The sequence below is a fragment of the Culex pipiens genome, chromosome 3 (assembly GCF_016801865.2).
Source record: "Culex pipiens pallens isolate TS chromosome 3, TS_CPP_V2, whole genome shotgun sequence".
NCBI classification, from domain to species: domain Eukaryota; kingdom Metazoa; phylum Arthropoda; class Insecta; order Diptera; family Culicidae; genus Culex; species Culex pipiens.
Window position 1 is genome coordinate 6511826 of NC_068939.1, and position 26241 is coordinate 6538066.

The following is a 26241-nucleotide window of genomic DNA, read 5'->3' on the forward strand; positions in this document are numbered from 1 at the left end:
TTGAACTTGGAGCCATGTGTGCCCGGTTCAGGCACGGTCATAAATTAAATTTTCCGAGACTTTGAAGTGTGCGAATACACGTTGGAAAAAGTGTGTGTGTGTGTGTGTGTGTGTTTTCGCAAGAAATTGTGGTCAGTACAAAAGTTTACGTTTTAACCCAATTCAAAGATATGTGGCAGAAGTGGGTAAGGGGTCACCACGTGAGGGAAGCACCTGAAAAAGTTGGTCCTCTACACAACTGCAACTTAGGTGGTGGGAGCGTGTATTTATGAGGCAACTATTTCCGGAATTGCAAACCGGCTGAACTTTTTCGACATGGATTTCTTGTTTGCGGAAGAAATTGAATTGTTTGCGAAACAATTTACGCAACACTTCGTACGACAGCGTAACTTGACCTCGAGGAACTATGTGGGAATTTTTATTTGTTCCACTCAAGTTCTTCTTAAATTTTAAAACGCAAACTAAGATTCAGAGATATTCCATTCAAGCATATCATCAATTTTAAAAATCTAAATATTTTGAACATTCGCGAAACATTCATTTAAATTATTCAATTAAAGTACTTTCAGTTACCAATAAACTTAAGCTGAAACCTTTCCGCTTTTTGTGAAAGATGATTCTTAAGAAAAAAATAGATTTACTAAATAAAAGCCAACATTGTCAATCAAATAATTAAATTTGGAAAATAAATAAATCTTTTTGGAAATTTGAAACCGAAAATGCCATTAAAAAAACTGTAAAAATCCTAATATGGAATTTTTTTACACATAAATTAACATTACGCTATGAAATGTTATAGTACCAAAGTATTGTTTATTATGATTAATAAATCAATGGTTTCAATCCCTTTTCATACCGCGAATTCAGGAAATTGTTTGATTTATTTTAGCAAAACTTTATGAATAAATTTGAGAATTTTATTAAGCAATAAAAAAATGATTGAAACAGTTTTTTTTAATCAGTGGGCAAAAATAAGATTTAAAAAAAATTACCAAATTTTTCAAATTATACATTATCCATCACTACAGTTGTCTACTAACCATTTTTTTTTTTAAATCTGAGTTTCAAGGAAAATTATTTTCGCGTTGAAATTACACGAAAATTCGAAATATTTTTCAACTGGTTCGATCATGCTACAAGTGATTATTGTTTATTGATTAAAACATTATTTCAATTGAATTTTGTAAGTTTTGGAAAAAAAATTCAAGCCAGTAATTAAACTTTGCAAAATATTTTTAAGTTTTTCAAGAGATAATTTAATAATATTTGGGAGAAACAATTTTTATTGTGCGCTACAAAATTTGTTGTTATTAAGACTATTCATCGAAAAAAGACAAACATCTCGTAAAAAAAAAATGATATTAATCTTTTCTGAGATTTCGAAAAAAAAATTTTAACAGTACTACTAAGCGATTCTGCTCTTTTCTTAAATTACGTAGATTTTTAGAATCAAGACTAACCTTTTGAAAGCGCCAAAAACACTTATTGTGTACATTTTTAATTGCTGAGCTGGATTTTAAAATTTTAAATTCTTTTTTATAAAAAAGACCAGCATATTACACAAAAGTTAAATTTTTCAACTTGGAAAACGAACCAACAGTTTTCAAGTTATCGCGATTTGAAAATTGAGAGCAAACTTGATGACTCTGAGATAACTCTTTTTTCACAGCATCTTAAATTGATTTTTGAAATTTTATTTGTTAATGTCTTATAATTTATTCCAAAAATCTTTTTTTTTAATTCATGTCTCCACTGTCTGATTTTGCACCATATAAAAACAATTCAAAAATGATAAAATAAGACTTAAGAAATTCCAACTTTCAATATTAAAAAATCAAATAAAAAATACAGATTTTTTTGTGTGTAAACATTTCTTCTGAAAAGCTCTGATTATAATCTACAACTTTGCCAAAGATATCAAATTATTCAGAAAATCCCTTCTTCGATTTCCTTAAAATTTCGAATACTCACATGCCTATTTTGTATGTCCAGCTTTTAAAAATGTATGGAAACTTTGATGGAAAAACTTATGGTGCAAAATGGCATCTTTCGACATAGGAAATGCATGGGCTAAGCTTTATAAAATAAAATACAAAGGGAAATAGATTGCGAAAACGTAGAAAATAGCTCAAAAGCATAAAATGCTTGAGACATTTCGAATTTTTTGCAAACAAATAGATTTTGATTTTAATCCAGAGAATTAATTGAGAGTGTGAAAAAAATAAACTTTAAAAGCACACATTTATTTCAAAAGTCGATAGTCGACACCGGCAAAACTATCATATTAAAAATGATTAGGCCATTTGATGAATTGTTTAAAAAAAGCAATTCAATACAAACTCAATTACTCAGGGAAAATAGAGACAATTTTCTTTTAAATCAAGTTTCATGATTGTATTTTTTACTGCTCATTCTGCATTTTTTAAATATCAAATGAATGATCAAATACAAAAAATCAACATTCCAAATATTTATTAAATTTTTCTGTTTAATTTCATCCTTAAGAATTCTCAATTATCAGAACGTTGCACACATAAAAAAACATTGTCATTTGGGAAGGGGTACACATTTTAAGTCAGAAAAATGTGTCATTTTACCTCTGAAAATGTCTAACTTTGCAACTATTCTGGTGTAATGTCACTTTTTCAGTCTAAATAAAGATCAAATTACATCATAAAAGAGGTAATATTTAACCTTCCAAAACTACACCTTCCAAATTTACACACAAATATTATTTTGTTAAATTATGTAAACTCGAAATGAATAATTATACTTGCACCCAAAGAACCCAGAGACAAATTTTATTTCCATAAAAAGCAAATAAACAAATTCATAAGCCATTCACCCTCTCTTCCTATCTTTTGTCCCTGAAGTTACAACATTTTATTGTTCTCGCTTCGCCACGAGCATCCTTCCGTAAAAAGCTCGTGTCTCCTTTCCAAAATTTGAAAATAAAACTTTTTTACGATCTCAACGTTTGTGCGACAACAACACCACCACCCAACCCAGCGCTGGCGCTGCAAAATTGTTAAAAAGCTGTTTGTTTATCTAATTGTTATAACTTTGGTCCAAGTAGGTACTTTTCTTCTTCTTCTTTTTTTCCTTTTCCTATTCTTCAGACGAGCGCTGGCCAGCCACCAAAAACCCATTTGCATTAGCACATCTTAATTATTCATCGCGTTTCACGTCCCCAACTCTCTGAGCGCGTCTTTCGTAAGAAAAGCTCCTCTTGCTTGCATGCAGTCATTGAGGCACACAAGACAGCCGGCAGACACCCTGTGCAAATATTGTTTTGTTGCTACCACAAGCTCCGCGAGGGTCTATTTTCTTTGGCCACACTTTTATTACCCCCCAACCCTTCTCCTCAGCAAATAGACACAGAGAGGGAGAGGGTGAGGGAGGAACCTCGGAAAAGTGTGATGGATAATGAACACTGGCACGAGACCCTGGCCAACTGAGGGATTAACCCTTGACTTGTTTGTTATTTTCTTTAATTTGATGTTTAAGTTACTTTTAGTTGTTTCATATTTTTATATTTTCTTTAAAATCACTTTTCAGATTTTTTTAAAATAGATTTCAATGTTTTATAGGGGTTACAACAGTAAAAAGCGCACTCTCAATTGCAAATGTACTTGGTGACAATGAATCCCCTTAACTTAGAGTTTCTCACCCAGCAGCAGTAAAGTGCAAAAAAGAGTGCATCTGCAAAAAAAAACAGAAACCAGAACCGACGCAATTTTAACTGCAGAAAGAACCGTACCCGGGTTTATTACTGTGAACTATGTGTCTTAACTGTAGCTATATATGTAGATAAGTGTGACTAAATGTTTGCACAATTAATTTTAATATGTTTAAGTAGTGGTGTTGGGGCAGCGCCATGGCGAGATATGGGAAAGACTTTTTTCGTTATCTCTCGACACTTTGTGGCAGTTTATGGCTTCTGCTGCATGCAACGGAAATAAAGTGTGACAATTTGTACTAATCTGGCTATTTTCTGTTTCTTTTTTTATCTCGTTGCAGCACAGTAATTCAGCTTTGATGAAGAGGTAAGTTAATTTTTTCTAATATTATTTGTTTTCAGTTTGAGTGCTATTGAAAATCTAAATCTTAATAAAAAGTAGTGATTGCCTATTTCATCACAATGCCTTGACGATGATGATGATGATTACATTGTTTATATCATGTGCAAAATAGTTTCAAAATAGTCTAAGGGTTGTAAAATTGATCACCAAAAGAATCGTGGGAAAAAGGTTTCCTGCAAATAAAGAGATTGTGACAATTTTGACAATTTTGACAATTTTGACAACTTAGACAATTTTGACAATTTTGACAATTTTGACAATTTTGACAATTTTGACAATTTTGACAATTTTGACAATTTTGACAATTTTGACAATTTTGACAATTTTGACAATTTTGACAATTTGGACAATTTTGACAATTTTGACAATTTTAACAATTTTGACAATTTTGACAATTTTGACAATTTTGACAATTTTGACAATTTTGACAATTTTGACAATTTTGACAATTTTGACAATTTTGACAATTTTGACAATTTTGACAATTTTGACAATTTTGACAATTTTGACAATTTTGACAATTTTGACAATTTTGACAATTTTGACAATTTTGACAATTTTGACAATTTTTGACAATTTTGACAATTTTGACAATTTTGACAATTTTGACAATTTTGACAATTTTGACAATTTTGACAATTTTGACAATTTTGACAATTTTGACAATTTTGACAATTTTGACAATTTTGACAATTTTGACAATTTTGACAATTTTGACAATTTTGACAATTTTGAAAATTTTGACAATTTTGACAATTTTGACAATTTTGACAATTTTGACAATTTTGACAATTTTGACAATTTTGACAATTTTGACAATTTTGACAATTTTGACAATTTTGACAATTTTTACAATTTTTACAATTTTTACAATTTTTACAATTTTTACAATTTTTACAATTTTTACAATTTTGACAATTTTGACAATTTTGACAATTTTGACAATTTTGACAATTTTGACAATTTTGACAATTTTTACAATTTTTACAATTTTGACAATTTTGACAATTTTGACAATTTTGACAATTTTGACAATTTTGACAATTTTGACAATTTTGACAATTTTGACAATTTTGACAATTTTGACAATTTTGACAATTTTGACAATTTTGACAATTTTGACAATTTTGACAATTTTGACAATTTTGACAATTTTGACAATTTTGACAATTTTGACAATTTTGACAATTTTGACAATTTTGACAATTTTGACAATTTTGACAATTTTGACAATTTTGACAATTTTGACAATTTTGACAATTTTGACAATTTTGACAATTTTGACAATTTTGACAATTTTGACAATTTTGACAATTTTGACAATTTTGACAATTTTGACAATTTTGACAATTATGACAATTTTAACAATTTTGACAATTTTGAAAATTTTTACAATTTTGACAATTTTTACAATTTTTACAATTTTTACAATTTTTACAATTTTTACAATTTTTACAATTTTTACAATTTTTAAAAGTTTTACAATTTTGACAATTTTGACAATTTTGACAATTTTGACAATTTTGACAATTTTGACAATTTTGACAATTTTGACAATTTTGACAATTTTGACAATTTTGTCAATTTTGACAATTTTGACAATTTTGACAATTTTGACAATTTTGACAATTTTGACAATTTTGACAATTTTGACAATTTTGACAATTTTGACAATTTTGACAATTTTGACAATTTTGACAATTTTGACAATTTTGACAATTTTGACAATTTTGACAATTTTGACAATTTTGACAATTTTGACAATTTTGACAATTTTGACAATTTTGACAATTTTGACAATTTTGACAATTTTGACAATTTTGACAATTTTGACAATTTTGACAATTTTGACAATTTTGACACTTTTGACAATTTTGACAATTTTGACAATTTTGACAATTTTGACAATTTTGACAATTTTGACAATTTTGACAATTTTGACAATTTTGACAATTTTGACAATTTTGACAATTTTGACAATTTTGACAATTTTGACAATTTTGACAATTTTGACAATTTTGACAATTTTGACAATTTTGACAATTTTGACAATTTTGACAATTTTGACAATTTTGACAATTTTGACAATTTTGACAATTTTGACAATTTTGACAATTTTGACAATTTTGACAATTTTGACAATTTTGACAATTTTGACAATTTTGACAATTTTGACAATTTTGACAATTTTGACAATTTTGACAATTTTGACAATTTTGACAATTTTGACAATTTTGACAATTTTGACAATTTTGACAATTTTGACAATTTTGACAATTTTGACAATTTTGACAATTTTGACAATTTTGACAATTTTGACAATTTTGACAATTTTGACAATTTTGACAATTTTGACAATTTTGACAATTTTGACAATTTTGACAATTTTGACAATTTTGACAATTTTGACAATTTTGACAATTTTGACAATTTTGACAATTTTGACAATTTTGACAATTTTGACAATTTTGACAATTTTGACAATTTTGACAATTTTGACAATTTTGACAATTTTGACAATTTTGCCAATTTTGACAATTTTGACAATTTTAACAATTTTGACAATTTTGACAATTTTGACAATTTTGACAATTTTGACAATTTTGACAATTTTGACAATTTTGACAATTTTGACAATTTTGACAATTTTGATAATTTTGACAATTTTGACAATTTTGACAATTTTGACAATTTTGACAATTTTGACAATTTTGACAATTTTGACAATTTTGAAACAATTTCATACAATTTTTTTGTGTTTGCTTTTTGATTGTATTGCTCACAGCAAAAAAAGTAGTAATCCAGCTGCGAGTAAAAGGCCTCGGTGTAAAATATTTTTTGCATTATTTTATGAAATTCTATGTAATTCTACACCCTGAAATATGTAGCCCATCAGTATGAGAAACCTACTTGACCGAAATGTCAAGCTCATATATGCGTTTATCCTTTCCATTCTTCATCGGTCTGATGGCCGAGCGGGCTAAGGCGCCAGTCCGTACTGTTGGTGCTGGGTTTGAATCCCGTCGGTTGCAACTTTTTTTTTTGTGTTTACAAAAATTGTACATGCAGTGTGTAATATTAAGTGTCTTTTTTGACGAAGGTGATGTGCATGCTTTTGCATGCGATTTTACCATCGGTTTTTTTGCTGTGTGGTTTCTGAATTTAAAAAAAATGTTTTCTTTTCTCTTTATCACCCAATAAGCCCACATTTTTTTACTGATGTATCTGCATTTTTAAAAGAACATTTAAGGTTTGTTTATTATTGCTCTTTTTATTTCACTGACAAAAGAAAATTTTAAATTTAGTAAAATTTCTCTTTTAATGTATTAAATTTTATTTCGAGGAATAAATCAAAATTTATTATCATTTTCAGAACAAGGAATGCTACACCCCCACGCATCTAAAAGTCAGATGTGATGTTTGTCATTACAAAACCTCATGAATTCCATTATAAATTTCCTCGGAAATTTTCCTTATGCACAAACAAACTCCGAGTCTTCATTCAGAAGCAGCGAAAAGTGTGTGCGTGTGTTCGCTCATCAACATTGTCGCAGAGGCACTTTCCATCCTCTTGCCATGGTGACGACAGTCAAAAATGTTTTTGCACACACTTGAAAACAACATGCGTTCGTTCGTTGGTTCTCTTACTAGCTGATAGTTTAAATATATGAATTTTGCATTTTCCCCGGGTTGTTTTGTGTGTGTGTGCGGTTGTTCGCTGTCGGATAGTAGTACAAAACATTGCACCATTGCACTAAATCATACACGGAGAAAAAAGAGTTCCCAAAATCGTGAACAAGCGTTCATGAAAATGGGAACCTCGAACAAAGTGTTCAAATCCCATGGTACGATTTTGAAAAACGTACCATGAAATTTGAACACTTTGTTCGTGGTTCCCATTTTCATGAACGCTTGTTCACGATTTTGGGAACTCTTTTTTCTGCGTGTACCGAGCAGCAGCATTTCCCAGAAAATGGTTTGAGGGGAGGGGGTCGTCCACAAACAACTTATTTTTGGTAAGTTTTGAATTTAAAAAAGTTTTTATTTTAAAATTCTATAAAAAAATCGAATTAAAATTCAAAATTACGGATTTCATGAACAAACCACAATTTCTCAAACTGGACCCCGTCTTGCTCCGGGGACACGGCAACTCTGCTCCACGCAACCAACGGTTGTCCAGCAGTCCCGGCGGGGGTCAGCCCGTCGCAACGGGCCGCGCAATTGCCCTGCACATTTTGCGTGCAATTCAACGCTCCTGACGGTCGAAACACGGTCAAAGAACTAGAACCTGCCTGCATTTGGACCGGACCTGTTCGGTGTTGCCCAACACCTCTCTTAACGTGACGTTGAGCGCAAAAGTGGCTTATAAGGTTTAAAAAAATTTAAGGGAAGAAATCGCAAAAGTTTGCACGTGGGACATTTTTGCTCGGAACAGTCGCACGTGGGTTTTGCCAACACTCCTCGACGTGGGCACAATAATGGATCCGGTACTATCGCGGTGCTAGAAGGCGCGAAAATGGGCATATTACATCGGAGGTCTGACGGTTGAGAAATTTATTGGAATTGAATTGCAGCGTGGTCCTGGTCCTAGCTCCGTATAAAAGCTGGGCTCAGCTGGGGGCACTTTCTCCTCGGTAAAGGTAGAATTTGTACCTCGATTGTCCGAGGTCCGGGGAATGCAAATGGATGTACCGACGAATGAATGTACCATTTTATTAAATTATCATGTTTAACGCACGCGTAACTCTTCCGCCGCGGACACATTAGAGTGCATTTGTTGGTACTAATCGGACACATAATACGGGACGGATTTGGCGGAATAATGTACGTTATTGGATTACAAAAAGGCTTTTCAGGCATATCTGAAAGGGATGAATGATATACGTAAAGGTATTAGACATCCCATTCTTTCAGATTTACTTGTTCTTGTCCGTTTTGAATCTCTCCAAGCCAAGTAGGTAATTAAATGTATTGAAACATTCACACAATGCCAGCAAGCATTATAAAGTCTTTAACGCAACCTATCATCTAGTAAATAACTAAACAAAAGTTAATCACCACACCACACACTTCATAACGAAAGGTGAACGATTCGTAATAATAGATCATTTCCCGTTTTCACTGCATTCAGTCAGGCAAACAAAACAATGATGGAAGCTTTAATATAGCTTATGAATGACTCGCGAACCACGCGGACGTCCCGGGGTCGAAACATTCCTTTCACTCCTTCACACGATTAAAGCCTGAAGAAGAAGAAGAAAAAAGCCCCATGACTAAAGTGGCTCGGGTTCCGATAATGGTTCCCCGGAGCGATTTAGGGTTGGTTTGCTTAAGCAATCCCAAGCAGCCCCCGAAGGGACTCCCGCCATAAGTGGTTCCAGTCACGCCAGGACTCATATGGGTGCGTGCGCCAGCAAGGTTGTCCGCCGCGCTGGAATGCAACTTCAAGGTCAATATTTTATGGTGAAGAGAGTATAGCGACGGCGATGAACTGCTTGCTACTCAAGACAGCTTTATTAATCTTGGATGGGTCTAGGTACAGTCGGTTGCAAATTTAATTAAATTTAAATCAATTTCAATCAAAAGTTAAACAAATATTAGTTCCGTATAATAATAACAAATTGATTGTATTGCCATGTAGATCAAATTTATTATCTAAACAGTTTGTTTTTCAGAATAATTTTTCACCTTTCTGGCCAAAGTTTTTTTTTATGGTGATGGGAAAATTAAAGGCTTGTTATGGCAATTTTGGTTAAACATACATACAATGGTTTAAGTTTTGAAGAATTAAAAAAAATAGGGATGTCTGAAATTTGAGCAGCAAAACATCTAAAGCTTATCTTTAAATTCATAATTCTAAAAAAACACTTTTCAGAAATGTATCGATCGGAAAATAATAAAAAAAAAACTCTGTAAATGCTTATCACAAACTTTGCAAAACGTTTTAACACGTAACTTCCCAACTCAAGAAAAAGGGGAAGTTTCCATTTAACTTCACCCTTTTTCTCAAGCTTAGGAGGTTAGGTTGGTTGGATAAATACGACGAGTGCTGAAAAAATCAAGTTGTGCAACGAGTTCCATACAATTTTTTTTGCAATTTCGGAAAACACCGATTGAGTGAAATTTAAAGACAATTTTTCATGTATTTTGTCAATAAATCGATTAAATCAAAAAAAATTTGAAAAGTGTTACTTTTCGAAACAAGTGCTGAAAAGTTCAACTTTTCAGCACCCATTTCAGTGCTGAAAAGTAGAACTTTTCAGCATTTATTTTGAAAAGTGTTGCTATTCGATTCTGTTATTTTTGGTACAGAAAAGTAGGCTATTTCGTCGTTCAAGAATGACAGCAAAAGTAAATAGTTTCACGACGGAATTGCAAAAAACCATTTACATTGTCTTTGTTCCTAAATACTTTCAATGTTCCCAATTTGTGGCTAGCCGAGTGATTTTTTAAAAACAGGAAAAATGTTTTTTGAGCTCAGGTCACTTAAAAAATATTGTTTAGAAGAAACATGATAGTGAAATAAATTTAAATTGGAATCAATCCCTAAGATTTATACATTTTAATGACTAACAACCAGTGTTGAAAATCCGACGACTATGATTAATTTGGCGATTAATCGCTGCCTGTTGACGACTAAACCCAATCATTCAAATTTTTATTCGTCTATGCCACAGCCAGCGATCAAGTGTCAGTCGGGAAAGAAACGATCAAAGCATACTCAGAGGGCCTTTCTTCTGGCAATCGTTATTCACTCGAAGTGATTTTTTTTCAACCTTGCTAACAACAACAGCTTAAAAATATATATTATTTTTTTTAGAATTTCGAAGAATGAAAAACAAATTCTGTAAGGTTAAATAATGATTGAAATTGAATCTAAATGTGAACAAAGTAAAAAAAATATTTTGAAAGTGTTGTTTTTTATCTTTAGGGACGACATTCGAAAGAAACGACGACTGTTGGTATCCAACTGATCCACGAAACGAAAAAGCGACTTGAACCCGCAACCTCCTCATTAGTACTGAGACGCACTGCCAATTGTACCACTGAGGCCCTTGAGATTCTAGATGTCTCAAGCCACCTTAGTGCTACGTGTGACAATTTGGTATCTTTTCCAGCCTGAGAACAGTAGATTTAGATCCCTTTGTTGTTCAGTCGGTATCGTCATTGTCGTCGTCTCTATCTGGCGAATGGCGCTGAGCAGGGTAGTTTTTTATTCTATTTTTGCTCAAAACTCTCAAACCATATAAAATTCATATTTTAAACATTCAAGTGTTAAAAAATGATTTCCTTAACTGATTCAAAAGTTATAAAAATGTTGTACACCTTATTTTCGATGCACCATTTATTTTAACAGAACAATCAAAACAAAGTTCGCTACTAAGTCTGATTTCAAATAAATTTCAGTCAGTATAATTTATTACATCCTTAAATTACCAATATAACTTTCTTTAAGCTTTACGACGCAAGGACAGAAAAACCTTTGACCTCATGATGATGTTAGCGTTTTCATTCATTTTTTTTATTCAGTCTGATTTCTCTTATAGCTTTTTTCGTCCTTTATCATCATATTTCATACTACTGAAATCGAAAAATCACATCAAAACGACAACAGCGTTATAAAAAAAATTGTTTTTTCACATTTATTTAGCTCATAATTTAGTAAACAACAACGTTTAGGTAAAAGATAACTGTTATCTAAAACCAACATTAATTTATTAATTTATAATGGGAAATGTTAAAAAAAAAACATATGAATTAGAATAAAAATTTGTGATTTTTTGTTTTTGAGCTTAAGGTCATTGCAAATATTTTTTGAAATAAATGTCCCTCGACTATGACCAAAGTCGAGAGTGAAGGAGGGGGGCAAAAACAAAATTGAAAATTAAATAACAATCCAAGGTTTAAATATTTCTTAAAGTTTAAAAAATAAAGACTAAATTTAAATTACTGATTTTAATAATTATTTTTTTTTATAACCGGTTTCACTGAAAAGTCCGTAAAATATTTATTATTAATACTGAAGAAACATTTTAAAGTTGATAGGTTGATGGTTCTAAAGACCATCGTACAGCCTATACAGGTTATTATGGCCTTCTTTAAACTGGTTCAAGTTTTCAAATTTCGATCCCATCCTTTCAAATTTTGAAGCTAAGTATTTCACAAAATACTTTTAACATGATTACTGTAACAGATATGCTTTACTACCGAAAATTTACAATTTATCTATGAATTTATGAAAATATTTTTTCCCCTTATTTTAAAAACACCAAACTGTGGTCCAAAAATTCAAAATTTGCAAAAAGGGCAAAAAGTGCCCCATTTGATTAAAAAACGTTATAAAATTTATTTTCAATATTTCACAATCAATTGTACAAGATTTTTCAATGATTTTTTTTTATTCTGAGCAATTCCGATGGTTTGACACCAACTGTTGTCAAACGAACAGGGTCACTTTTTAGTTTGACACCCCTTTTACACGGAGTTCACACACACTACCAAACGTTTGTTTTGACAGTGTGCGTGAGCGCCGTGTAAAAAGTGACAGTTCGTCACTTTTTAGTTTGACTTTAACCAACCGAAAAAAAACCAACCAGCGGGGGTTGAGTGTACTAGGATAGGTAAATCAAACTTTTGGAAAAGACGGCAGTAAATCAAAAATGTTTTAATAAATATGAACCTTTCATTTTCATCAAATTATTCAATCAAACTGTAACAAACAAGATTAAAATGATTAAAAAATTATTAATAGCAAACATCTTGGAATTTTGTTATCAATTTTCTAGTCTTCGATCTTTTTTTGTTTCGACAAATTTTTTTTTCCAATTTTGTGAAGATTCAGCATTTGGAAGGATTACACTAAAATTTGTAGAAAAGCTTGAGTTTTGATATTTTATTCGTGAGTCTGTAAACGTATTGAAAAAATGTATTTTTTAAGGAAACTGAAAATTTTTGGAATTGAGTGCAGCCGTCTCGTGGGCCTCCTGTCAGAGGAAGTACTCATCTCCCGGTTGGTAGAAGGGTTGACATGAAATCTCTCTTCTTCCCCTTTTCCAGAGCAACTTTTGACGCTGATCCGGGGCGAATGTCAACGTTTGTCAACGATTCAGTTCCAAGTCACACCTTTGGCTGGGCGCTGCGCTGGTTGAGCTGACATTACAAAGGCCACATTAATGCCAACGGGGCCGGGTTTATTCTGTCTGTTCTGGCCGCTCCCCAGGCCCACGAATGGCAATTTCTATTGGACGGGCGGGGAGACAGATATTGGGCCCAGGCCACTCCGGCAAAAACTGCGGGACAATCTCGTAAAGTGGCTAATTTATGTGTGTTTTATCGCGCACAGTTCTGTGGCAGTCTAATGTCGCATAATTTAGACTTGTGGGTACGAAAGCAGAAGAAATGAGTGCAAACAAGGTCCCAGGCCAGAATGTGGACGCACTTTTCTTGGCCTTGCTGAACGGATTTGGTTTGGATAAGAGGGGATGGAAGTTATCTGCAATGTCGCTGTTATTTGTAATTTAAAGAACAATATTTTTTAAAGTTTATGATACAAGAACTTTACTTGCACGGACAAAAAAATTAAATTGATTGGCCCATGAACAATGCCTTTTTCAATCAATTTATAATGATAATAATAATAAAAATCTCTTTCACAAATTGATTCAATTGATTTTAAATTGCATTGAATTCATCAAGTAAATTACTTTACGCAACGCCCACTGAATATTAATCATTATTCCAATTAACTTCAACAATGGTAGAATCACGAGAAAAAAAGCCCGCTAGTCTGACTCATAATATTATTCCCGAAATTGCATACAAAAAGTTGTCTGAAACATTTGCGTGCACCACTCGCCAATTAGTGCTATTGAACACGCAAATTTGCAAATTGTTGCCCAAGCAAAAACTCTTAAAAGATTCCCATCTTAAATTTCCATGTCTCTCGGATGGGGTCGTCGATTCGCCATTGTCGCAATCATTTTAATTCCTTAGATAAACGCAATAAAATTAAATGAGCTCAGCTCTAATCGACTCACTTCACTGAGCAACGATAACGAAAAGTCCACGCGAAATAGACTAGTTTTCCCATAAAATGACACATAATTGATACGATCTCGCCCGCAATCCTCCAGCAGTTCATACTAGGAATTTTCGCCCGAGGAACGATGAAAATGCTTTTAATGTCTTCATATTCCGGGAAATCCCCGCTCTGTGCTGCAAGTTGGGGTGCCAGACGCGCTGTAGCGATGAATCTCTTAATTAATGACTTGGCTACAGAAAAATAAAATAAAAAGATGACAAAAAATTAGCACGATCGTCGCGTCGTCACCAGGCAGCTGGAAGAACTCCCGACGGGGATGAGCACTGATGAAGACATTCTGAGTGATGTCCGCACACGGTCACACGAAGCTTTTGACATTGCGCGAAATCCTTTTGTCCTGAGATCGGTGCAGCGGTAGGGGCAGAAGTCCCAAGGGTTGTCCGTCAAAGAATCACTACAACTGGGTGGGAACAAGATGAAATAGGGCTAGAAATGCATCCTTAGGGTGGTTCAAAAGTAATATCAAAACTCATTTTTTACAAAGTTCTTGTAACTTTTGGGCTGTTCTTTTAAAATTATGAATTTAGAGCTTTTAGTTTTGATTGTCACTTTTCGAAATTTCTCAGGATTTCTTGGTTAGCCCTTTCAGGTCATTAAGGTGGAATCGAAAATCAAAAACCTCCCAAAATTTAAGAGCGATTGGTTAAGCTGTCTTCGAGAGAGTTGTTAAGGATATCCAGGGCTATACTTTTACGGTGTAAGTTTCATAAAATAATAAAACATGAATTTTGTAAATTCAAAAATGTGAAAATGCAAGTTTCCCCATAGTAATTTCCATACAAATTTCATTCGCTTTGCGCAAATTGTGGGCTTAACCAAACGCTTCCAAACTTTGGGAGTTTGTTTGGGACCCTAAAAGGGCCCCAAAAAATGTGTTGCTGATTGGATTTTTAAAATTTTCAACTTTCCATATAACTTGATTCCAAAACTAGCCTATAATTTTCGTATGGTCATTAGAATCAATTTCCCATCAATAACCAAAAAAAAATTTAAAAAAAATCAGACTTGAAAGGGTAAGCGATTTGTCAGTTAACATATATGTCAAAATGAGATGAGCTCACAATCCCTTTACAAAAACATTGATTTCAAATTTGTTATTTTTGTCTATCATAAAATTAAAATCAGATTAACAATTTGTCTGTATATTTATAAATTTAAATTTTTTAAATGAATGATTTTTTAAACAACTTGCCAATTCAGACTAACTTCCTACAAACGCAAGAAATGCTAATTAAAACTTATATTGTTATACAGTCAAACCTCTTTTTACGCGAATTTTGGTTCTCGCGTAAAAAAAATCGCGTATAAAAAGTTCGCGCTATTTTGAATTTTTCGCGTAAAAAGAGTTTGCGCTATTTTGAGTTGCTCGCGTAAAAAGAGTTTTCAGTATTTTTTAGTTTTATAAAGTATTATATTTTTTAAATAATAATAATGTAATTCCAGGTTATTCAAAATAGCTTCAGTGACCTACGCTGTATATTCTAGAGCAGGTTGGGATGTTCTGGGTTATCCAAGAACTTCCGGATTCCGGAAGTAATGAACTGATTATCTACCTGTTCAACAAGGGTCTGTACCAGTGTATCCACCATCGTAATAATTACAGGTAGCTTCCGTGACCTACGATGCTTACCTTGTGATCTGTTAGAATGTACTAGGTCATCCAAGAACTCCCAGAAGTTATGGCCTGGATATCTACCTGATCAACGGGGGTCTATATGACTATATTAACCATCGGTATAGCTTCAGGCAGCTTCAGTAGACCACGATGGACACTCTGCGGCATGTTGGATTGTTTTGGGTCATCCAGGAACTCCTGGAAGTCCTGGCCTGAATATTTTCCTGATCAACGCATAAATGTCCCATTAGAATAAGCATTCGCATTTGAGGGCGAGTTCCTGGATGTCTCAAAACAATCTAACATGCCGCAGAGTGTCCATCGTGGTCTACTGAAGCTACCTGAAGCTATACCGATGGGTAATATAGCCATATAGACTCCCGTTGATCAGGTAGATATCCAGGCCATGACTTCCGGGAGTTCCTGGATGACCCAAAACAATTCAACATGCCGCAGAGTGTCCATCGTGGTCCACTGAAGCTACCTGAAGATATACCGATGGTTAATATAGCCATACAGACCCCCGTTGATCAGGTAGATATCCAGGCCATGACTTCCGGGAGTTCCTGGATGACCTCGTACATTCTAACAGATTGCAGAGAGTACATCGTGGCTCACTGAAGCTATCTGAAGCTATACCGATGGTTAATATAGCCATATAGACTCCCGTTGATCAGGTAGATATCCAGGCCATGACTTCCGGGAGTTCCTGGATGACCCAAAACAATCCAACATGCCGCAGAGTGTCCATCGTGGTCCACTGAAGCTATCTGAAGCTACACCGATGGTTGATATAACCATACAGACCCCCGTTGATCAGGCAGATATCCAGGCCATGACTACCGGGAGTTCCTGGATGACCCAAAACAATCCAACATGCCGCAGAGTGTCCATCGTGGTCTACTGAAGCTGCCTGAAGCTATACCGATGGTTAATATAGCCATATAGACTCCCGTTGATCAGGTAGATATCCAGGCCATGACTTCCGGGAGTTCCTGGATGACCCAAAACAATCCAACATGCCGCAGAGTGTCCATCGTGGTCCACTGAAGCTACCTGAAGCTATACCGATGGTTAATATAGCCATATAGACTCCCGTTGATCAGGTAGATATCCAGGCCATGACTTCCGGGAGTTCCTGGATGACCTCGTACATTCTAACAGATCGCAGAGAGTCCATCGTGGCTCACTGAAGCTACCTGAAGCTATATCGATGGTGAATACACCGGTACAAACACCCGTTGAACAGACAGATATTCTATTCGTGACTTCCGGATGTTCTTAGTTGTCCAGAACATCCCAATATGATGCAGAGTATCCGTAGGTCACCGAAGCTACTGATGGTAAAAACCCTGATTATGGTCCCCGTTGAACAGGAAGATATGACCATAATGCTTAAGACTTCCGACAGTTTAAAATCGGACCGCGTTATTTTGAATTTTTCGCGTAAATTGAGTTCGCGTTATTTTGAATTCTACGCGTAATAAAAACAGCGTAAAAAAAATTTCGCGCAAAAGGGGGTCGCGTAAAAAGAGGATTGACTGTATTCAAATATAGTCTCATATAAATACCAGTTAAAAGTTTGTAAACAGTTAGATCACATCTCAAAATGTGCAGAATTTATGTTTCTTACTAAGAGTAATTTTACCTGGAAAATCGTGATTTCTTATTTTCAAGTTTTTTTAAAGCAGAAATTACACAAAAATTAAAATTTAATACTTTTCAGATTTACACAATTTTTTGAACATTTATTTAAAAAATCTAAATAAGTCAATGGCGCCGTGTTAGGTTTCAATGAGAAGCTTGTCTTTTTTGTCTATTTGTAGCTCCTAAATTGATATAATGGAATACTTTACTCCGAAAACATTTAGACAAAACAAGCCTTACCCGACAAACTTCGTTATGCCTTTTTTCGTTTGTTGACGTTTTTAACTTTTTTGCCTATTCAGTCTCCTGTGATCAAAATTTGATTTTACGTAACTTTTCCCATACAATCTGCAGATTTTCCGGAATCGGTTCCAGAGTGGCCAAAGTTGTAATTTTTTGGCGTAAGAACCTTCCTTGGGCTAACACGAACCCAACGCAACAAAGAGAACCTCGATCCGACTTTCCATGTTGAATTGATTCGCGTTCGAACAAAACTGTCGAAATTTTATATATATATATATAGATATTGCTTATTGCGAGATAAAATCACGTTTCTCCATCGCTGTGAGTGACAGGAGATTATTGCCGCCTAACTACCGCAGTGTAAAAATCAGCAAGTTGAACTGAAATTCTGCGTTGATTTGGCTGTCAACTGGGATTGTTTTGAATATTTTCCAAAAAGTCAGCTGAAAACTCAAGGCAACCTTTGACAACAGCCGAAAATTTGTTCTGCGGTTGTCATGCGGCTGTCATGCGACCATTATCTTGCGGTCGTATCACCGCGCGTGAACTCTAATTATTAACGCCCGCGATAATATTATATAAAAATATTGAAAATAACAATTAGCATTATCAAGTTATTTTCTAGTAATGAAGAAATTTTTGTTTAAAACTATTGTTTAAACTATTTAAAATTGGTTTAAGAATCTTTAAAATATTATGAAAATTTACTCACTCAAAATTCCAGAAATTCGTATTTCAATACAAACAAAAATTTGCAATCGAAAAGGACTCAACGAGATTTGAGTAGCGACTATCGTGATAAAGTAAATTTAAGAATATGTTTGATCATAAGATATTGACAATTTACCATTACCGTAGAAAACAAATCAGAAGGCTCAGGATTTTGTCTACGAAATCTTTTTTTTCCTTTATCAAAAATCAAATGAGATATTTTTCCCCAAATAAATCAGTAAGTTTTAGAAATATTCAAATTTTGAACAGTGTCGTCAGTCTAAAAATAAAAGCTAGTTGTTGGCACTCAGAAAAAATAAACTTTCTAAATTTCTCCAAATTCAAAACCGTAATTCTGAAAAAAAAACATTTTAATTTAACCAAAAATTTACCATAACATTAGTTTGACTTTTAAAAGGTTCATGCTGCAGAAATTTAAAAAAATCCAATTTATCAGCTTATTTTTAAATGTTGTTGAAGCAAAATGAATTTAATTCAGGTAAATCAATTCCTAAACATATACTATGCTGGATAGTTATCACATATACATGGTGAAATCCAGTCTACAACCCGCTTAGATTACCATCTCCAATATTTTTTAAAGCAAAAAGTATCAAGCTTTCAGTTTGGATACTGTCAAAAAATACAAAATATCGGAAGATTATTAAAATTAAAAAAAATAAATAAAAATTGATATTTTTGAAAATAAAAAAAAACGATCTGTGGGCCAAAAACGTATTTTTTTAGATCGTTGAAATTTAGATTGATAAACCATAAAAAAAAAACACTTTACTACACTTACTACCGAAGTTCATTTGAATTTTACCGAAATCGGTGGTAGATAGTTTACCAATTGAAAAATCGGTCAAATTTTGTTTAAAAAATTGTGTGGTTTTAAATTGAGGGAATCTTGAAAACATTGAAAGATTGCATACTGAAAGTAAAATTTCTTAAATTGATTAAAAATTAGAAATTCATGTCTTTTGTCTTTTACCAAATCATCACCAAAAATTGTTAAAACACTTTCTAGCAGGTACAGATCGCAAAAATAAATCGAAACTTTGAAAAGTTGAAAACTATTCTTTTAACGAACCACCCTAACGCCTCATAGCTACTGCCCATCAAACTACCTGTCAGATCGCGGGGCTACCGCAAAAGAAAAGATGCTCACCACCACCATGCCTCTCGCACGATATCAAAAACATAAAAAGGGCTTCACATCAATTACGACTCTGCGCTATCTGCTGATGGTTGGTTGCATCCATTCTAGATGGGATTCAACCCGCACGAGATTGTCGATTCTTGATGCTTCTGAAGCCAGAACATCTTTTTCTTAAACGTCCGAAGAATCTGTCGCTCGTCATGTTAATGACGTTGTTAGCTCTCCATCTCGTGATGTATTATTGGACGTTTTGCTTTGCCCCCTCGCCCGGGACCACTTTATGAGAGAAGCTGCTCAACTGGAGGGGGGTTGGGAGGACTGTGATTGTTTGAGGATAATTAAAATGGTTTAAAATTCTTATGACTTCATTAAATAAAGTGACACGGAATTTTATGTTCGCTACGGTGGGATGCTCTAGACGGGGACAGCTTTGAGAGAATTGCTCTTTCGAGCAATTACTGATAATTTTATCAGCCAGATTTAGTCGTAATCTCTTTTCGAGAATAATCTTAAGAGTTTAGCAAATTTGAATAACCCCATTTCCTTAAATCAACTACCAAATTGTATCGATCATCAGCTGACTAATGCTGCCAAATCAATTCTCCGAAAAGGTATCGAACCGTTCATGTGAAAGCCCTTTTTTTGGGGACTCCAAGTCACACTTGTCGTGCCAAAACGTGCCCCGGCATGCAAATGTTGACCCACGTGAAGAAACGTGCACAAAATGTCGAATTAAATGCGCACTTCCACATCGACATGGTTCGACTTTCTACCATCATCGCCATCATCATCATCCGTGTGGCAAGTCGAAAAGCCACCCAGCAAGAGTTAAAGTTTAAATTTTTAACGACTTTTTTTTCGGGGGTGGTGGCGTCAAAGTTGAGCAGAGCAAGCACTCCGCACACCTCCCCTTAAAAACTACTTAATGTGGTGCTCACGTTTGAGAAAGGGGCACCCTGAAACGAGGTCGGACCTTTAGTTTCAAGCACTGACTATATAGGTGGAACACACCTCCTCGCAAGTTTATTTGTTATTGATTATTAATAAGTGTGACTAGAGCAGGGCGGCCACCCCCAAAGCCCGCGATCACCTTGTCGCCCTTCTAGGTCACGTGTGTGGGCGTGGAAGATTAGCTCAAGACATTTATGGGAGGCGGTTAGGGTTACTTTGATCTTAAATGGACAAAATTTATAGTTTTGAAATGTTATGATACCGTCAACTGGGGCGAATCGGGACTGCAGTCAGAGTAGAAACAGCAGTTTTTAGAGCACTTTTAAAAGCTATAAATTTGAAAATCGATTTACTAATGGATCTAAACTATGTTTTTGAAAAAAAAAATCAATTATTTTTATTTTTATATTATCAAAATCAATCGTTTAGTCAAAAAATATGTTTTTTTGTTACTTAAATATTTTTTTCATTTTTGTTGTGACAATTATTCACTTTTAGACTTCAAATTTGTTTCCCAACTCAACCAATACAAGAAAAGCTTTGAAAATTGCTTTGCAATAGGGTAATTCTCCGCCAACTCACACAGCAGTTGCCCCGACCCCTCTTCGATTTGCGTGAAACTTTGTCCTAAGGGGTAACTTTTGTCCCTGATCACGAATCCGAGGTCCGTTTTTTGATATCTCGTGACGGAGGGGCGGTACGACCCCTTCCATTTTTGAACATGCGAAAAAAGAGGTGTTTTTCAATAATTTGCAGCCTGAAACGGTGATGAGATAGAAATTTTGTGTCAAAGGGACTTTTATGTAAAATTAGACGCCCGATTTGATGGCGTACTCAGAATTCCGAAAAACGTATTTTTCATCGAAAAAAACACTAAAAAAGTTTTAAAAATTCTCCCATTTTCCGTTACTCGGCTGTAAAATTTTTTGGAACATGTCATTTTATGGGAAATTTAATGTACTTTTCGAATCTACATTGACCCAGAAGGGTAATTTTTCATTTAGAACAAACATTTTCATTTTGAAATTTCGTGTTTTTGCTAAATTTGCAGGGTTGATTTTTAGAGTGTAATAATGTTATACAAAGTTGTAGAGCAGACAATTTTTTGACAAAAAATTTGATATATAAACATAAGGGGTTTGCTTGTAACCATCACGAGTTATTGCGATTCTACACTCGTGTGAGTTGGTAGAGAAATACCCAATATAAATACATTTATTAAATCGCAAAAAAGGTTGACTACTAGACTACTAAAATCACATTCAAGATTCACAATAAAATGATTAAAAAAGCGATTGAACTATCAACACGAAGAAAAAAATATTTCAATCATTCCAAAATCTGTTGAAAAAATACAATTAACATTTATGTATCAATGAAACCGCACGGTGTGTTTCCTAGAACAAACTTTAGATAAAAAAAATCGGCAAGTCTGATTGCCAAATGCAACATGGAAGAAGGACTCTTTCCCGACATTTTTCTAGGTCCGGCGAAAAAAAAATCTTTAAAAGATTTTTTTTATTTAATAGGATTTTTCTCCAGAAAAGTCGATCAAATTTCATATAAAATTTCATATCCATCAAATTTCATATGAGTTTGCCTCAAAAGACTCTAAATTACATAATTAACCTCTAATAAAAAAGATTCCAAACCAAATTTACCAGATTTCTAGCTTTCTTTGAAATAATCCAAAAATCCAAGCTGGAAACCTCAATACGACCGAATAAAAAAAAAATCTTTGTACAATTTGTCATGAAAAAACCGCAACAGATTTCGCTCTCACTTTATAAATCGTCTGCAATACGGATAATTATATTTCCTGAAGCAGTCCTCTTAAAACTGCTTCCAAAAATTCTAGTCGACTTGTTTTTTTCTTTCAACCTTGCTCTTCCCTTTCACCTTTAGAACATTTGAAAAAAAAGATTTCGAATTTAAAAATGAGCATAAAAATTGAAGTTTATGCAACAAGCGGTAATAAGAAAATTATTTCAGCACGAGTCGTACACCGTAAAAAAAGTGATTATATTACATCTGAGATTGGTAACAAATTTTGTGTAGAAAAGTGTAATTTTACATCTGGAACTAGTGAAATAAATTTGCATTAGTTTCTGTTGGATTTCACATTTCACCGTCAAAACAGTATCTAAAAGTATTAATTTTCGATACTATTGCTGAAAAGTTCAAATTTTCAACACTCAAGTTAGAAGAGAACTGTTATTTTTGGCGATGAAAAATGACCTTTCGTCATTCAATAATGACAGGAAAATAATAAGTTTCACAACAGAAAAAAAAATAATACATTTTGTATTTATATATCAATTAGTAGGACATGAATATGTAATTAGTTTTGGTTTCAGATGATTATGCTTCACTTCTGAAAAACAAAGCTTTTTATGAGTCTGAAACAAAATTGGAAAAAAGTTGAAAATAAACAAATACAAAGACGTCCAATAAAATTATCTAATTTCAAGCCTTACTTCGATAGTTATGCTTCTATGAAAAATTTGCAAAATATCAATTATTTTATGGAATTATTTTTTTCCTGGACTTTTACCGATCTGTAGTCTCAAAATTCAAAATTTGTAGAAAGATTAAAAAGTCTTTATTTGATTAAAAAGGCATAAATAAACGTTATACAGTGTATTCTGAAGAGTTTATAATCGATTGTAATTTTTTTAATCAAAATTTCAATATTAGTCAGAAATTTGTTTTAGTCATTTGATTTTTAGAGAAATATTGATGAGCAAAAACATGAAATAAAATTTGCAATGACCTAAGTAGGACAACTACAGATTTTAAAATATGTTTAAATTGTTTCATTTTATCTTGAAAATTAATCAAATTTTGTTCCAGTCTAACAAGTAATTAAATAATGTTTAATTAATAACAGTTAAAAAAAGAGAATAAACTATGAAACACATTCATTTACTCTTTTATTGTCGATAGTGAATAATTTTTTACCAAATTTCTAAAAAGATTTTAGCTTTGTTTCAACATTTTATGAAACTGTTCTGAATGTATAAAAACTAGAAAATATGTCTGTAATGGCAAAAACTACTAAAGCAAACTTTTATGTTTATCTAGTAAGTTTAAGACTTCAATGGTTCTGATCAATTAGAATTTTATATGAATAAAAAATGTGTTTTACAACGGGCAAATTCCACTAATGATCTCATTGAGAAACATTCAATAAGGCCATATTTTTTAAATTTGTGTTTTTTTCCCTTTCAGAATATTTCAGAATATCAGGGAGTAAAACAAATTTAATATGAATTTCAACATTTTGTCAAAAACAAATGTTTGCCAAATTTAACCTGACAAGTTAAAAAAATTAAAACAAATGATTGTCAAATTTAATCTGACAAGTTAAAAAAACTAAAACAAAAAAAAAATAGGCGTACCAATTTTTTTTTTAAATTCACGCCAAGTTTGCTGTCTCATCTGAAAAATATTCAGAAACAAGTTCATTCGTTATTGTTTACTTTATCTTCTCAGAATGTTAGCTTACACAACCATTGGTGCACCCTTACAATGTTCGTAAATAAAAACATTACAAAAGTCATTATGTGTGACATAGACATAATAACATTAACTTCAGAAAATCCGTAAATGGAATTAGGTAAATAAATTAAATAAAGTTTCTGAATTAACATCGAAATTCCAAACTAAGAATTTCCAAATTCCTCCTCAGTTGGAAATTTCCTAACCAAACCTTAGTTATTTACACTCAACTTCAATCCGGTCACCCTGTGCAACGTCCATCTCACACGGCCAAATCATGTTCTCATTCTGGTGCAATTCCCAAACCATATGCCTCCTAGGATTCGTGGAACTACTGCCTTGGACATCCAGTACTAGAGTGCTAGAGGGCGCGGTCCAACCAACCAACAGCAGCAGTAACAGACAGTAACGCTCACGAAACAGCAAAAGGTCTCTCCTCGTCTTCGTCCGAGGGCTGCTGCTGCTGCCTCACCTTAACGTCGTCGAGGACGGTGGCCTACAAGCGGTTCTTCACACCTTCCGAGACTTCGCGTGTGGGATATGACCACCGAACACCGTTTGGAAGAAGTGTAACACACCGCACTTCACGTAGGAAGTCCAAAGGGTGTGGTTCAGCGCAAATCGAAATATCAACCACCTCTAGTTCAGCGCTGGGAAGGTGATATCACCGTGGAATCCGCTCCTCTCCAGACGGCATGGTTTAATGTACTTTTCATTGTAAAAAGCGAAGCGAAGAGTCGTTCGTAGAGATATCCTTAGCGAGTGCAATGACTACGGACCATAAAGTGACTTGAATGAATGGCGAGCGTAGGTCGTGACCACCCCCCGACTCTATTGGGATCTGCCACACACAGGAATAACCGTACAACCAGTTTAGTCCGCTATTGTAAAGAGACGCTGCTGCTGCTGATAGTTCACAACTCCAATTACCCCGACTACGACGCGACGACTTCCCGAGCATGGGTAAATAACAAGGGAAATGCGTAATAATACCTTTCTCTGGTATCAATACCAAATTTTGGTATTCCTGGACCCTTTAAAATTTGTCTTAAGGATTATGCAAGAGCAAAATGTGCTATCATACCAATTAAAGGTATTGTTTTGATATTGCAAAATTGCAGAATTTGTCAATGGTCGAACACCACATATTGGTATTCTTTTGGTATTACAGTGTTTTATCAAATTCCTCTGAAACTATGGGAAAATGTTGACCAATTTTGACAAAATAATTAATTTTGCGCTAAAATGATGTCTCAAAGCGAATGCTTTCATTGAAAACCGGAAATTTCAAACTTGATTTTAAACATTTTTGATATACCCCCTAAAGAAATGACTTGAAATTGTGGAAAATTTTCTAAGTCAGGATGGCACATTTTGGTATTATTTTGGTATTGAAGTGTTTTATCAAATTCCTCTGAAACTATGGGAAAATTTTGACCAATTTTGACAAAGTAATTAATTTTGCGCTTAAATGATGTCACAAAGCGAATGCTTTCATTGAAAACCGGAAATTTTAAACTTGATTTTAAACATTTTTGATATACCCCCTGAAGAAATGACTTGACATTGTGGAAAATTTTCTAAGTCAGGATGCCACATTTTGGTATTATTTTGGTATTGAAAGGTTTCATCAAATTCCTCTGAAACTATGGGAATTTTTTTATAAATTTTGATGAGATAATTAATTTTGCGCTAAAATGACTTGAAACCCAAAAATGTTAAAGCTGATTTTCATTTTTTTTTATATACCCACTAAGATTTTTTTTAAAACGTTGAAATTTCTCTAAGTTGGGATAACCAAATACTTTGAAAAACGAGTTAATCGACAGATTATTGAATTTTGGTGAATTTCAATCCAGTTTCATTTTAATAACACTTATTTTTCAATCTTGTTATTTTTCAGAATCTTCAAGAACTTAAAGCACAGGCCGTTCATCAATGACAAATGCATTCAATGTGGTGAAGAATATCACTAAGAACAAGATGGAATCATCAGGTGAGTAGATTTAGCTGTTGCATATGGATCATTTCCGTTTTTTCACTAACTGCAACTGTTGCACTAAAAATGGTATCAAAATACCAAATTTAGGTATTTCTTGTGCAAATACCAGCGACCAAAATGTGCTCTTGGCTGCCCAGTAATAGATGGTAAAATACCATGAAATCATACCAAAATCATGTATTTGGAAGACCACAGGAATACCAAAATATGATTTTCCAAGGGCGC

General features: G+C 33.6%; 2 protein-coding genes across 3 annotated transcripts in view; one reads left to right on the plus strand and one right to left on the minus strand.

Moving 5' to 3' along the window:
* LOC120430256 (uncharacterized) overlaps positions 1 to 26241 on the plus strand; it is a 332478-nt gene that overhangs the window by 294991 nt on the left and 11246 nt on the right. For both annotated transcript variants that reach the window (XM_052710891.1, XM_052710892.1), the window contains one exon: positions 4021 to 4046. The gene's annotated coding sequence lies outside the window, so the exon portion shown is untranslated. The remainder of the gene's footprint in view (positions 1 to 4020; positions 4047 to 26241) is intronic.
* The window catches only part of LOC120428141 (solute carrier family 12 member 4), a 119369-nt gene that overhangs the window by 92730 nt on the left and 398 nt on the right, over positions 1 to 26241 (minus strand). The gene's annotated exons all lie outside the window — the stretch shown is intronic.